This window comes from Rhamphochromis longiceps, linkage group LG5, assembly GCF_057381845.1.
Source record: "Rhamphochromis longiceps isolate RC_006_pf linkage group LG5, R_longiceps_female_GT1.1, whole genome shotgun sequence".
NCBI classification, from domain to species: Eukaryota; Metazoa; Chordata; class Actinopteri; order Cichliformes; family Cichlidae; genus Rhamphochromis; species Rhamphochromis longiceps.
In genome coordinates, this window is record NC_140561.1 from 39,464,440 (window position 1) to 39,479,910 (window position 15,471).

General features: G+C 39.3%; 1 long non-coding RNA gene across 1 annotated transcript in view; it reads left to right on the plus strand.

Moving 5' to 3' along the window:
* LOC146670627 (uncharacterized) overlaps window positions 1-14,408 on the plus strand; it is a 34,632-nt gene extending 20,224 nt beyond the window's left edge. The window contains exons 2-6 of the long non-coding RNA XR_014911817.1: window positions 5-307; window positions 2,108-2,137; window positions 2,861-3,133; window positions 9,471-9,589; window positions 9,977-14,408. This is a non-coding gene — a long non-coding RNA (uncharacterized LOC146670627). The remainder of the gene's footprint in view (window positions 1-4; window positions 308-2,107; window positions 2,138-2,860; window positions 3,134-9,470; window positions 9,590-9,976) is intronic.
* The last annotated feature ends 1,063 nt before the right edge of the window (window positions 14,409-15,471 follow it).

Here is a 15,471-nt window from a genome sequence, read left to right on the forward strand (position 1 = left end):
TCAGGGACATCTGTGATTGTGAGAGAAGGTGATTATGCCATTTTACCCTGTTCCCTCGGCACCAATGAGAACATTGAGTTTGTGCGGTTTGTGTGGACGAAGGAAGGAACTGAAAAGGAGGTGTATATACATGATACTGGGGTGAATCATAGTCCTGCCCTCCCAGGTCGAGTCTTACATTTTTGAGATGATCTGAAGCACGGCAACGCCGCCATAAAAATAAATTATGTTCAGCTGGAGGACAGAGGAATCTACACCTGTAACTTTCCAAACAGAAGAAAAACATTCAGGATCGAGCTTGTTGTTGGTGAGTGCTGTTATCAGCTGATTATTTACAGATGAAACAGTCAGCATGCACATCAGGGTCTCACCCCTACAGCACACCTGTAGTGATATTTGCAATATTTGGTGGACAAACTGAGACCGTCCCATGTGCATGCTGGTCCTGCTCCTGTCTACTTATCAGAAATCTGACGCGCTCACAGAGTCGTCACTAAACTAAGTAAAATCTCTGTGACGTCTCAACTCTGTGAGCAACTTTACATCACACAGACCTCAGTGGACCTGTGGATGTAGAAGCTATGATCCAGTCTGATGCTCACATGTGTTTCTACAGCAAACTGAGATAATCCGGCTAAACCCCAAACATACACTGTATATAAAAGCTGGACATAGCCACCATGACATCACTATCTGGTTAATGACGTCCTGTTATGGTATCTCAAGCTGACTGTCCCCATTTTGGTGTTTTGAATTATCTTTGCTTTATCCTAATTTTCCTAATTATCCTAAAAGTACTGATAACTTATTTAAACAGGTTTTTCACATTTGTGAAAGTGAAAGATTTCCTAAAACTAAATATAATATAAATAAATATAAGTGACTAATTCTGTTGCCTAAATCTGATTAAACTGTAACTGAAAAATATTGATCAAATAAAACAAAACCACATTGGTTCTCAGCACCTGTGTTCAATTTCAACATGTTTCTCAAGTCTTCCTGGACTTCCTGAAACGTGTACCTGCAGTTCTCTGGATGCAGCTGCAGTTCTCTTAGAATTTATTTACAAAGATTCAGCAGAGAGAAATCAGCATCTCAGTTCATTTCTGCTCTGTTTGGGGGAACTCCCTGTATTATTGAAGTGGGGGTCGCCTTCACTCAGCATGACTGAAGAGTTTTAGGACAGAGAGTTTTGGTACTGCACCATCTGATCTCATAATGTCTCCCCCCAAAAAGAAAACACAACAGGCAGAAGACATGATTTTGTGCAATTTGCAAAGTAAATTGTGTGCTGCAGATTTTATAATTCACATTTGTGTGATTTGTTTAAATATTTTCTTCCTAAAAAGTAAAATCTTACAATTACAAATGCTGTAAGGCCACAAAACCACATCTGTTCACAACAGTTACAAAACTAACAGCAACTTCAAAAGAAGATTTTGTGCTGATGCAGATGTTTGTAAATCTGACCCTAAATGTTCCTTCTTTAAAATTCTAATCCTTGTAATGAAGGGATTTTTTTTACAGGCTGTTCTTGCTTATATGACCAAACATCAGAGTTAGGACAAATTGTGCTACATCATTAAGGACAGATTAATGTAAGGTCGTTCCCACTGTCAGCACACGCCTCTTCTCTTTTCCTAACTCCGTGTCAATTCCCCACCTTTCCTTGAAAAAGAAGTTAAAAATAGCAGCTATGAGGTGCTTTTGGAACTTAACCTCCTATGTGCATGCATTTTCCTGTATATGTCAATTTATCTAAAATTTGAGGAGTCTTCAAAAAAAAGGCAGAAAGAAAAGAAAATCTCTGCGAATGAAACTTTAAACACTGAATAAATATTAATTTCTCCTTATATTTCAGACACACAGCTGTTCAAAGTGTGACTCACTGTGTGATTATCAGCCATCCACCAGGATAAACCAGCCTCCAGTTTAAATGTTTAAGGATTTTTTTAAATCTGTGACTGTGCCTTCTTTGGGGATTATAAAAAAAATATGTCTAATATAGCAGGATAACACTTCTGAGTTTATTTTCATCAGTTTTATCTGTCTGCCAAATTGATGAGACCACAGTCACCTCTAACTTGTGTGTTTTTTCTCCTTTCAGACTCCGTATTAAAGGTCCGGAACGTCCCAGGTGAGTTCCGTTTGTGGTGAGGCTCAGTTAAAAATTGATCCATCAACGACTTTACTGTCTTTTGGTTGGAACCCTGCAAAGCATTTACTGATTATTTTTTTTTATAAACAGTTCAGGGAAATAAAACTGTTTTAATTGTATTTGTAAATGTATATGTAAATATTTGGTGTGGGTTTTTGCTACATTATCTAATTAATTATGAGTTCAGTAACCAAAAATCTGTTATTGATCCGGGCACTGTGTTCGTTAGACGTAGCTGTTCAGTCCAGTAGAAACTACCTGATGAGATTTTGCTCAAACTGTATCACATCCCTCTCAGTGTAATTAATAATTTAAATTATGTAGAGAAATGTGGATTCAAATGTATTTTTATCATGGAGAGCTTTTGTTGATGATATTTTTTGTAACCGCCACAGTTATTACATTATGAAATGCCTGAAACTTTTTTTAAAATCTTTTATATAACTCTTAGACAAACTTTGGGACGTCTAAACTTTTTCTGTGTAGAAATTAATTAATGTGAGTCAAAAAATATTGTTTAGAGTAAAAACTAAATTTCTCATCAAACATCAGAGCTGTGATGTTAGAAAAGTTAACGCAGTACTCCGCTTTTTGTTCTCAAACACATTATAACCCACATCTGCACTTAGAGTAGCTGAACAGGAAAAAATAACCAATTAACTGTGATTGTTCTTACATAATCTGTCTGTTATGTGTTCACAGGAGCAGCAGAGCCAGAGATCACAATTTTTGTTCGACTATATGGCGGGGCGCTGCTTCAGTGTGATGTTAAGAATGCTTATCCCGAACCTACAGTGCAGTGGTGGGACAGTAACAATCAAATCATTCATTCTGAGGAGTCACAGGTCTCTGAACAAGGTCGCTTCAACATCACCCTCAAAGCTACTGTGAAAAAACCCGACCGCTATCGCTGTGTCGCCACACAGGAGAAAATCAAACATCAGGCGCAAAAAGAAATCAATGTTGATTTTGATGGTGAGTGGCATTTTATCACTAAACGATTCTCATTGCTTTTGAAAAACGTAAATAATACTCCCAGATTCAATGCAAAGAGTGACGTCTTCAAGGAAACAAAAGCTTAAAAAGACAATCAAATATCTGGAAAATGTGAGATTCACTGAAACTGAAGCAAAAAGCAACTTTAGTCTGAATTCAACTCATAAATGATTTTGTTTGTATATAAGACTTCTTACAGGTGTCATTATGTCCTGTTGTGGTCCCTGAATCCAGAGATGGGAGTTGCCCAACATACGAAGTGCCTAATTGTTGCTGCAAACCACAGAAGACTTAATGATACAAACACAGCAGCAAATTTAAAATAACATATAATAGAGAGAAGTCTGAGCAGTCTTTCTATATTGATGTTAATAAATTAAACAATAAAACCAAGAAAGAAACAAACTGTTTCCTGTAGATGTGGTGAGTGAAGGATAATCCGTTAAAACAACTCGACTGAACTGACTTTTTAGTCACAAAGTAGGCTCGCACTGCTTTATCATCCTTTTTTATTCTAATAGGACCATAATTTATATAATAAACAACATCTTGTTGTGTCTTGATGCTCAATCATCCAGGTAAGTAAATCTCCAAGGCCAGGGGGCCCAGGCCCATCCTCACTGGGCGTGAGAGGGAGAGCGGTACCTATTCTCTGTGTGATGCTGGGATCTTCCAGGTCTTTGAAGCAGCTTTTGATGTTTGCAGTCACAGCAGCATAGCAGTAAACTCAAACCTACTCCAGGTCAGGTTCATTCAGTGCAAACATGATAAAATAAGACTTTGACTCAACACCAACCAGGACTGCAGCGTTGCTGTTCGAGGAACTGACATTAAACAGTGCATCGATGTTAAGACCATTTCAAGTGAACCGAATATTTTGAGATCTGTTAGTGCGCCTTGACTTATTACTTTTATACAGGTATAACACTTCAGTCAGGAGGGAGTAATTCACACATGTTAATGATTCCCAAAGTGTTGACTTCACCAATTAAAGAATCTGATCAAGGAACTGACCTCCCAGCCTGTTGTACTGTTGTATAATGTACTGCTTATAAGACTGGGGAAACCTGCAGTCAGCTGAGACTCAAGAAGTCACTTGGATGAGCGATGAAACGTTTCTCCCACTGAAAACGCTACGTCCAGGTGAACAGAATCAGCTTTGGGGGATTTACTTACTTGTATGATTGAGCACGCATCAAGAAATTAAAGAATCTGCTTTCAACAAGAAAATCATCAACATATAGACAGAGAGACTGTAACTTAGTCTAATGTGACTTGTAAGGGCTGCAGAAAGGTTCCAGATTTTACATTTGGCTGCAGGGTTCTTGAGTTTGAAAGTAGCTGAAATGTCATTTATTAGCACCTACTTTAACCTCCAAGGACCTGGTGTCCACATAAGTGGACATCACATTTTGGGATGTCTAGACCAAAATACAAACTTTTGCTCTGCAAGGACCTGATTTCCACTCACGAGGACATTATACTGCCACTGTTCTATCAAAATTTAAAGCGAATATCCTCATATGTGGATCTCGTTCCTCTCAGAAACAAAAATCAGGTAAAAAAAAAAATTCTGGTAATTCTTTGTTTTTACATTAATCAGATCCCAAAATAGCAAAGAGCTTTTAAAAATGCATGCCATGAAAGAGTTCGGGTCTTAGGAGGTTAAGAGAGAAATGAGGATTTTCCTCTAAACAGCTGACTAATATTTTTTTTTTCAACTCCCATTTTCTTTGAAAAAACAGAAAACACCACCGATGTTATTCTGTGGCCTATTTGTTCCTTGGTGTTCTGTTGCTGTCTTTGGATAGTAAGAATCTTATTGTTGAAGCAAACAAACAAAAGTTGCTACTAGAGATGCACTGATTGACCAGCCTGTTATCCAGTGCTCTCAGCCCTGTCCGGTGTACAGATTAACTTGTAAGGGTTAAACAGTGTTGTAGGAGTTGCTGATCGCAGTCTTCAGTATTGCTGTGTTTCCTCTACACTGGGATCAGAAAAGCATAAATTCATATCAGGTGATTAAATCCATCTTGGTTAATTTAAATCTTGTGAGGCTTTAAAGAACAGAAAACCTGATGAATATAACCAGGATGAGTCAATCCTGGATCTGAAAGTTGATCTCAGGAGGCCTTTTAAGAGATTAATGAATGACCTTTTGATCAATACATAAATAAATGAAACAAATATGTGGAGTGCAAATGTTATGGCATACAGTGGCATGTACACTGCACAGCGGGGAAAAAAAGTCACACACTCTAACATGTCGGACCACAGCTAGCTTTGATGATGGCACTTTTTCGCCATATTTATTTTCATGCAGAGTTTCAATAATTTTGAGAGTTTTGATGATGGGAGAATCGTACTGCTGTGTAAAGTCTTCTCCATCAGAAAGATTCAGAGTGGGGTTGACGTCTCGACTCTGTAGAGGCCAATGTGAATATGATCCCTTGAGCTCCCTGTTCAGGGAGTCACTCTTTCATAATTTGAGTCCATTGAACCTGCAATTTAATAGAGGACATTTGCCACACCTGCGCCGTTAAATCCAGATGGTGACTTGTTTGTTTTCCTGTGGGCCAGGCAGTATGTATATATATTAGTGCTTTCAGTGTTAATCTAATTAAAACAATGTTAACGCCATAGCCGCATTAACGCAGCATTAATGCGTTAACAAGCTAACCGCGCTAATGTGTTGACACCGTGCAGCCCTTGCACGGTGCAATCCGCGTTAACAAGCTAACGGGGATTCATAGTCATGTGCGAAATATGGCTGTATAAATGTCTCGCAGCCCCTTGGCGTGCGCACTCGCGACAATGGCTGAGCGTAATTGTGTGGATGTATTTTACCTCCACAAACAGCTGAGACGTGGTTTGGATACATGTGGCAAAAAAGTGCTCCAAGAGTGAGGAGTTGTGGCCATACTTGCCAACCTTGAGACCTCAGAATTAGGGAGACATTCAAAATGTCCAAATTCAGAGGCTGCTTCCACCTGAGGACCCGGCCTTCGCGGTCTAAAGAAAGCCGGGTAGTACGTCACGAGCTCCCTCGGTGGAGTGAAACTCTGCCGTCTGCTCCTTGCTATCTAAAATATAACAGGGCCTGACGTAAACTCTTCTGTTTAATCAGTTTTCTGTTTGACGTTTGTTCAGCTGTGTGAAAACCCCGGAGGAACCCTCCCGAGGGAATAATAAAGTTTAATTTAATTTAATCTAATCTAATAACTTTAATCTCAGCCAAACCGATTTACTCACGAACAAATAAAACACTGAAAAAGCCAAACAAGAACATTTTTAAGTTATCAAAGTGAATTGTACATCATGTTTAACCCGAGTGGTGAAAGACCGCGGGGGTTTGAAAACGATGTGTCGGTCGGCTCAGATATTTGAAGTTTACACAGCTACATTCTCACCTGAAAATATGTAAAAAGTTTTTTTGCGACCCAGAAAGAGAAATAAGAGTGATATTAAAACTAAGACGCTGCCGTCATTGTTGGAAACTGGAATTGGCTGGGCCATGCTAGGAATTCTGCAATATGATTTTTCAACTTTGTTGTCCGGGTGGAAAATCTGGAGAAAAGTGGGATTCTGCCGGAAAAATCAGGAGGGTTGGCATGTATGGTTGTGGCAACATCACTAACCTTGTCAAACACCTCAGAGTAAATCATATCACAGAATATGACGAGCGTATGTTGAGGCGAACTGAAGAGGAGGACAGGGACAGGTGCTGCTAGGGCGAGACAGACGTCTCTCATGGAGGCCTTTAGTCCTGCAGGCAGGCAAGGTGTTCAAATAGCGCACAACTTTAGTTTTTTTATTTCTATGTGATGAATTCTGCATTATTAAGTGATAAGAACAAGTAATCTGGTGTCCTGTAATCATTATGACGCTATAATTTGAGATACAATAAATAAAATCCTTTTTTGTATAAAGTATCGGATCAGTATCGTCGATACCACCCTGAATATTACTTGGTATCGGATCGGAAAGGAAATCAGTGGTATCGCACATCACTAAACACAGCTTATACTGCGCTACTGCGACAGTGCATGTTGATGATGTCATCAGGTTGCGCCTGTTTTGGTTGAAAGCATTGCAGCAGCTGCAAGCATGGAGCTTACGTGTGGGGAGGAGGAGGTGAAGAAGACCGGTGTGACGTTGGTCATATTGACCTGGTTTGGTTTTAAGCAGTCGGAAGTTGAGCTGAAAAATATCATCTGCAAATTACGCCGGCCGACAGTAATAGTGAAGAGAAGGAATACAAGTAATTTGTTTTATCACCTCAAAATGAAGCATGTTTTGGAATATGAGCAAAGCCAAAAACTGCGCCTTCCACAAACACCCAGTCAGTAAAGTGGAAAGAAAAGAGGTGGCCCTACACACCAGCAGACTGATATTTTCCAAGCCTTTTCCAAAGACACATTTTGACTTTATTTTAAACAATTTAGAATTTTGTGTTTTTACCAATATTTTACTTGTATTTAATTATTCAAAAAGAAATAATATATAGACCTAAATTAACCTTATATTTTCAGATCTCAGGAATAAAATGGAACTTTTGAGCTCATCACAGTTTATTCTAGGAGTGTTTATTTTGAAGGAGAGAAGGAGATTTTATAAGAACCGACTCAGTGCTGTTAGAGCAGTGTTGAAACTTTGCTTTAGGACCTTTCATGAAACTGAGCAGAGCAGAACTGAGCTGTGTTTTTCTCAGCAGGGCGCACACAGCGAACTTCTTTCTGTTGACTCTGTAACAAACCAAAATCTAAATATCTGTCAAATTCAGTTAGGATAGGACTGAATGTGAGGCACCCTGAGGATTTTATTAAGCATTAAAAACAAGTTTCAGAGTTCTTGTCAAAGTAGTTTTAAGGTGGTCGACCCCCACACCACATCACCTTTTTTGTTTTTGTTGTGACAGTAGTTTGACACAGTACAGAGCGAAAAAGCTCATTTACTCTCACCTGATGTGGCGCTAAAGCAATATTGAGTTTTGCCAGTAGGTGGCAGTGTTGGCTTAGACAAACGAGTGCTTCCAAAGTAATCTCACACAAAAGTAACACAGGCCAGTCATGGTAATGGAAGGCGACAGTAAAACAGAACTGGTGTTTCTGTATTCTCTGTTTACCGGAGCAGTCGCACATTTACCGATGTGACACAGTAACTAAGTCGTGTTTGGTGTTCATCCAACATCATACAGGTCAGGTGTGAAGATTTCAGGTGGAATAATTTGTAATATTGCAGCTCTTCACTGGATAAATTCTGAGCTCCATCTGAGCCTCAATCCTCAGCACTTCACACACAGGGACCAGAGATCTCTATCATTACAGTTAGCCCTGATATTGATTCTCCTCAGCCTCCCGATATGGAAAAGATATGTATAAATCTTATAAAGTTTGTATCTGTCTTGTGTGAAACTTGCATGAAAAGCATACAAGAGTGAAAACAGATATAAGATCCCTTGAAAAATTATATAATGAAACTTGTATGTTTTGGATACTTACTAAAACTATGTATGAAAGTAATGAGAAAGTGGCCACTTTCATGAGTAAATCATATGAGCCTTAAATGATTTACTATATGAAGTAGGCCACATCTTATGCAAGTCTTTTATAAGGTTTTTCTATTTCTTTTCCATATGGGTGAGTTTAGAGCTGAGGCCCAATTATTTCTACTACTCAAAAACTGAGCAGCAATTTAATAAACTGAGTGACCCTAAGGTTTGAGAAATATGTACAGAGTAATTGACTTCCCTCTGTTGAATCTGTAACAAACAAAGTGAAATGTGTCTGAGAATACAACTACTAATGAAAAATTATTAGTCTTGGGGATCATAAAGATTTTTTTTTTGGCATACATAAAAAATAGATCCTAACAGTCCAAAATCCTCCAGTGCAGAGAGTCATCTGTTGGCAGCGCAGCAGGTGGTCATTTCACTGACAGATTCATATTCCTTGTTTTCTGGAATCATTAGTCTGAAGAGATTCACTTTAATGATGTGTGTAGCTAAGAAGCTCAGGGTGGAGGAAACCTCGATTACACACAGACTCACACATGTTTTCAGATGTGAGGCTCAGTAAAAGGAAAGCAGCAGTCTGTGAGCAGCAGCACAGATTCAAACATCTTTCATACAAGACAAAACTCCAACATCATCTTTACAGCTGAGAGCAGAACCAGAGCCAGCCTGTGAGCTGTGGAGACGAGCAGGAGGAAACAGGAAGTTGGATCCATGCTGACATCACTGAGCTCGCTGTTTAAACCTGCTGTTTGTTCCTGACATGCAGTCACAGTCTGAGTTACACCAATGTTTTCTCTTCAGTTCCAGAACCAAACACTGGATGGACGTTTGTAGCTGGTGTTGCTGTTGGTGTTGCTGTTGTTCTTGCTGTTGTAGTAGTTGGGATTCTTGTCAGGTGTTACATCAAGAATAAAAAAAAGGTAAGTTTAATGTATTTATGAACATTCTCATATTTTTGTGTGACCGTCATTTTTACAATCTTGCTTATTTCACTTTATTTTTGAATATATTAATGAAACAAACTGAAATGAACTAAAGCTTATTGTGAGGAAAGAGGAGGAACACTGCAGAGGCTGATGAAGATGGTTAAACAGCAAACATCACGATTTATTCATAAAGACAGTTTAGCGTTTTGTCTGTAATCATAATAAAAGTGGGCGAATCTGCCCGCTGTAGTTATGTTGCCATATCGGCAAGTATAATTCAAACATACTCATGTGTCATCGTGCACGCCACTACTCAAACACATAGCACTACATTTCTGCTCAGTTATGACTTTTTAACACAGTTTGTTTTCCAATCTGCAGAAACAAACAAGAAGGAGTCCTCTGAACCCTCAGCCCAGGAACTGAAACTCAATGCTGAACAAAGTGTGTGAAGTACGGTGTGTGTGTTGCTTATGTGTTTGTTTTATGAGAACCAAATTAAGTTTTGGAGCACAGTAGCTTGGACATGTTGGATTATTTTTGATATTTTCAGCTGTTTAAAAGTTCAGAACAGCTTTTAATCCTGTGGTTTAGCACATTGTTAAAAGTCAGGATGGAGGGATGTAGTTTCTGCTGCATTTGTGCAAAAGAAATATCAGAATCAGAATACTTTATTCATCCCGAAGGAAATTAGGGTTACAGCAGGCAGCACGCTAATGGCGCATGCGCACTCACAAAGGAACCTTCTGACCAACTTTACACAAACATCACATTGGGGAGACATGTCAGAAAGGTAGGCTGATAGGAAAAAACAACGAAAATACACTACATGAGGTAAGAGGAGGAGAAAAAAACTCCACTCAGACTGAGCTCCTAGTGGGAGAACAGTTTGATAACAGAAAAAAAAACCCTCAGCACAAAAAGCACATGACTATCAATACACCATAGAAACACGAGACAAGCAACAGGGGCGGGTAAAGGGTGAGAGAGAGCCGGTGTAGACGGCGCATCCGGTCCTGCAGCATGTCTGCGCTGGTCCAGTTGACTGCTATCATCCCCGGTAGGGCACAAGCATCGAAGGCGTTGGAAAGGGAGGGGGGATGAGCGAGTGCTTATCAGTGTAAGTGTGTGTGTGTGCGTGTCCATAGTTTAGCTGAGACAGTGTCCTTCGGCCTATCAGGCTAAGTAAACAGTCCTCCAGCCAATCCAGGTGGCCTTGCATGGGATGGGAAGAATAGCCGTAACACAGTCGTTATCAGGGAGTGATTGTTCGGCTCCAGCCTTGGGCCTGCAGCTAGCGCCGTTATGGGGGTCCGCAATCTCAATGTTGATTTTGTAAATTTCCATGCGAGCAGCCCAGGAGAATTTTTGGCTGCCCTAACAATAGCTGCGAGCTTCTCCGTGATGTTATTAGCCGTCGATTCTGTGGTCTTGTCACTCTTTTTGCTCACATAGCAGATTCTGAGACCTCACGACCGCAGCCAACTGATCCGAGGTGTAATCCAGCTCCACCCAGAGATGTTGTTCTGAGTTGATTCTTTCCTGATGTAATCCAACATACATACGCTCAAAGGTGTTATTCTGAGCATTCACTGCAGTCGTAAGCGCCTCCAAGCTCTTAACCATGCTGCCTTCAGTGAGCCCTTTCTGAGAAGTCGCACCTGTCGTTCCAATCCCAGCAGGCAGCCTTGTGGGGGTTTGAACAGCCGGTTCCGCTCTCTTAATTCTCCGATAAGCCAGGGCCAAGCCAGCTCCGATCAGCAAGAACCCTGTTATCATGGTTCCGAATAGGTAGATATCTTCAGCGTCCTCGATCGACAGTCCCGCCAGGCACACGATCCTCTGCCACCCGTCCATCGTGTATCCGGCAGGGAAAGTCCCTCCAGGGCACTCGGGTTCTCCCGAGCCCAGACTTCTCGTTAGAAGGGTGTCAATAGCATTCAGAGACCAGTTGATCAAATCCATAATTCTCTTTTAGGTTTTAGAGAACGACCGTGTGAGTCTATTCCAGGGAAAAGTAATGCACACGAAAACAGACAAGGACATAGAGGCTAAGCAGGGAAGATAAGGGTGAGGAGGAGAGGAGAAAAGTGCGACCGCCTTCGCTGAGAGCCAATATTTCCTGTTCAGTCACCAAAGCCATTTTTCTAATACTTTGATCATCATCACTTCACATATATCTGTGTAAAAAATAGCTGTTCTGCTGTAAATAAATGTGAATATTTTGCAGTCTGAAAAGAAAGTGCCTTTTTAAATACGCTTTTGTGTTTTATCTTTTTATTTTTGCTAAAGAAAACTGTCAGGATACACACACTGCAGATGAAATGTTGTTGATGTTTGATATTGAAAATTATGTTCATGCTTTTAATTATGTCCTCATACTTTATCATTTTTCACACAGCTCAAGATTCTCGGAATAAAATATCAAAAATTAAACTACTGTGACTATTTTTTTTGTTTTGTTTTCTGTGTGTGTTTTCAAACTTTCATGTAATCAACTTGGGAAGACTCGAGGAGAGGGGCAGGTTATACTTTTCTGAAAACATCTAAGATTTTACCAGAATGATGGGAAGAGAAAAGTATGAAGGAGAGAAATGACTTATGACCTGAAGCACACCACATCATCTGTCAAAGTGGAGCCAGTATTATTGCAGGGCTTTGTAAAAACTGGGTCACTACTGTTTACTGATGATGTGACTGTGATCGATCCAGCAAGATGAATTCTAAGTTTTCTGATTTGATTCATTCTTCAGTCGCCAAGCCAGTCATCGTGGTTTTCAGTTGTACTAATATACAGCTTAAAAACTTAAAGGGATACTTTAAAAGCAGATCAGATCTAAATGGGACGAAATCACGCTAGATATCTACACTGATATGCAAATAATTCAAACAACTCCACTATCTAGCCTTTCTGTGTAGAGACTTGCAGTTAGTCAGGTTAGGTTAATTGGTGAGTCTAAATTGTCCATAGGTGTGGATGTGAGTGCAAATGGTTGTCTGTCTCTCTGTGTTAGAGAGACGCAGACCTGCCTCTCGCCCTATGGCAGCTGTGATAGGCTCCAGTGACCCTGATTTGGATAAGTAAAAAAGAATGGATGGATTTATCTTTTTAGAAGGAATATAAAATTCCAAAGTATTTGCAGTCGCCAAAGGCATCTGCTAAAGACATTATGACCAGATGGTACAAACAAGGCAGATTCAAACAACAGGACACCTAACATGGAAACGGAGGACACAGCAAAATTAACTCAACATTACCACAAATAACAAAAATAAGCACACAAAAGAAATAAAACAAAAGCTCTAAAATAGTTCATAAAAACCAAACTAAATGTTTGGGAATATTTAATAAATATTTGAACTGAAAAACACCAGGTCAAACCCCCGTGAAGATATGGTTGATGTTTGGTGGTGGATGGGATGTAGCTCCTTCTGGTGCAGCTGCAGCACCACTTCGGGTCTGTGTTTGTCAGTTAGTGAACATCACTAACTAAATATCACACACACCTGCCTGGAGTTGTTGGTGTGGAGGTGGTCCTCAGTTTTATTTTGAAGCTGGACTTTGTGATGTTCTTTTTCAGGCTGAAATTTAAAGGGTCTGCACATAACTGACAAATACTCTACGTGTGGTGATCAGTGACTGTCTACAGTCTTAGTTTATTAGCACATTTTTGGCTAATATATTGGGGGTGTAGGATGTGACCTGTTACCCTGTTAACACAGCACAGCAAATCCAGCATGGCCAAATTAGCACGGTCAGATTTGATTTTAACACTGTTAAAGTGTCTATACGAGTCCACTCCAGAGAGTGTTAATTTAACTCTTTTTGGAGAGTTAGTACGTTAACTCTGATTTACTGTTAAATACCAAATCTGTCTGGAATGTCGACTGTTCGGAACTTTTAGAAATTCCTTGGGAAATAAACATTTATTAAAAAGAGCCGATGTTTTTCTGAAAAAAAAAAACATTTATTTTGAACTATACACCACAATTGCTCACATGTTTATTTCTGTAACTGAAATAAACATGTGATTACAGTAACTTTCTGTAAACACAACAGCCTCCAAATCCTGTACTCCCCATGACATCACATTTAGGAAAATTAGTAATATTAACCCTGCTGATCTTTCATCTGCCATTTATGACCTTTCATTTATTCACAGCTCCTCATTTCCTGATAAATATGAATATTTGCTCCCTTTAAACACTGAACTGTCTAATTTTTCCACTCAGCACCATGGTTTACTCTAAACCTGCACCATCTTAAAGCTAAAGAATGCCAACTGGACTTACCATACACAAACAAACGTATAATGATCATATCTTGTTTTATAAGGACTGCTTTGCTTCAGCTAAATCTGCATACTATTCTGGTTTAATCGGGTCTAGTGAAAGTAACTCCAGTTCTCTCTTTTCATCTTTTAGTAAAATTACAAAACCTCCGGACTCTTTCCCCTCTCATAGGGACTCTGCTGACTTTTGAAACTCTCTCATATCTTTTTTCACTCATAAAAATCGCTGATATCCACCAACAACTTAACTCTGTAGGAGTTTCTAACTATGAGTAGACTTTCTGCTTTCTAAGGAGCTTGCAAAGAAAAGCGTCTGGACTTCTTTGAGTTGCTTGAAGACGTTTCACCTCTCATCCGAGAAGCTTCTTCAGTTCTAAGGATCAAATGGTGGAGAGTCCCAGAGTCTGGCTTACTCGCTTTAATGCAGATTTTACTTGCCACTTGCTTAATTTATTAGAATCTATTTTAATCTACTTTTTATTTATATATTTTTCTCTTTGTAAGGGGACCTTGGGTTTTAGAAAGGCGCCCTCAAATAAAATGTATTATTATTATTATTATTGTTGTTATTATTATTATTATTATTTCAAGGCATTTTCTAAAACATGCAACAATATGGAACAATGTGCATGCTCTCACTTTCATTGCAATATTGTTTATCAAAGGGTCTGACACGGGTGAGCTGGTCATTGCAAATAACAGCATGCTCATTACTCTTTTCTTCAATACAGCATGTCCTCCATTCATCACTTTGTGGAACTTTAACGTACTTCTGCTCTCCTCATGTTCCACCTTCACAAGCATATCCCATAAAAATTAGTTGTGCAGTAATTAATTGCACAGATAATCTGATAAACAATTGCAGCACAGTAAAAAAACAAATAATAATTTTCGAGCCATAACTTGTGTAAAGTGTTTTTCCAAAAGACAATTCTAGATAAAAATCCACTGCCCATGTTTTAAGGCAAGAGCATGTTTGTTACAATGGTGCTCTCTCAAACAACCGAAGAACACAGAAAACAGTTAATCCTGAAATAAATTTAAAGCCTCAATCTTTTTCATTTTGACTAAACCGTGTGCACAAAACTCTGAACGGATCAGGGTCAGTGTGATGACTTGTTTGAACAGAGTAGCCTGGGATGATGTCAAATTCCTGGCCAGAATTATTGAATCTGACCTCACTGAATGTGGCTGTACAAGGAAATTAAAACCAACACAGATCACAATGTGGAAGACAATAATCTACAGTCTCTGAAAGGCCAAGACAGCATCACATGTGACACAACTGAGGCAGAGGAAGTAAAACTAAATGTAATAACAGGAGGCTGTCAGAATAAAACAGGAAGTGATAAAATAAAAGAACATCTAACATAGAAACTGAGAATTGACAACACAGGAAACAAGAGAGGGCGAGAAAACTGAAAGAAGGAAATCAATATGTGCAAACTGACCCAGAACAGAAAGTACACAGAAAACGAACTGACCTTCAAAATGACAGGTTACTATATGACAAAACTTAACCTGCACCTGCAACTAAGAGTCAACAGAGAATATTTAGTAAACATTTAAAAAGTCCTAAACTAA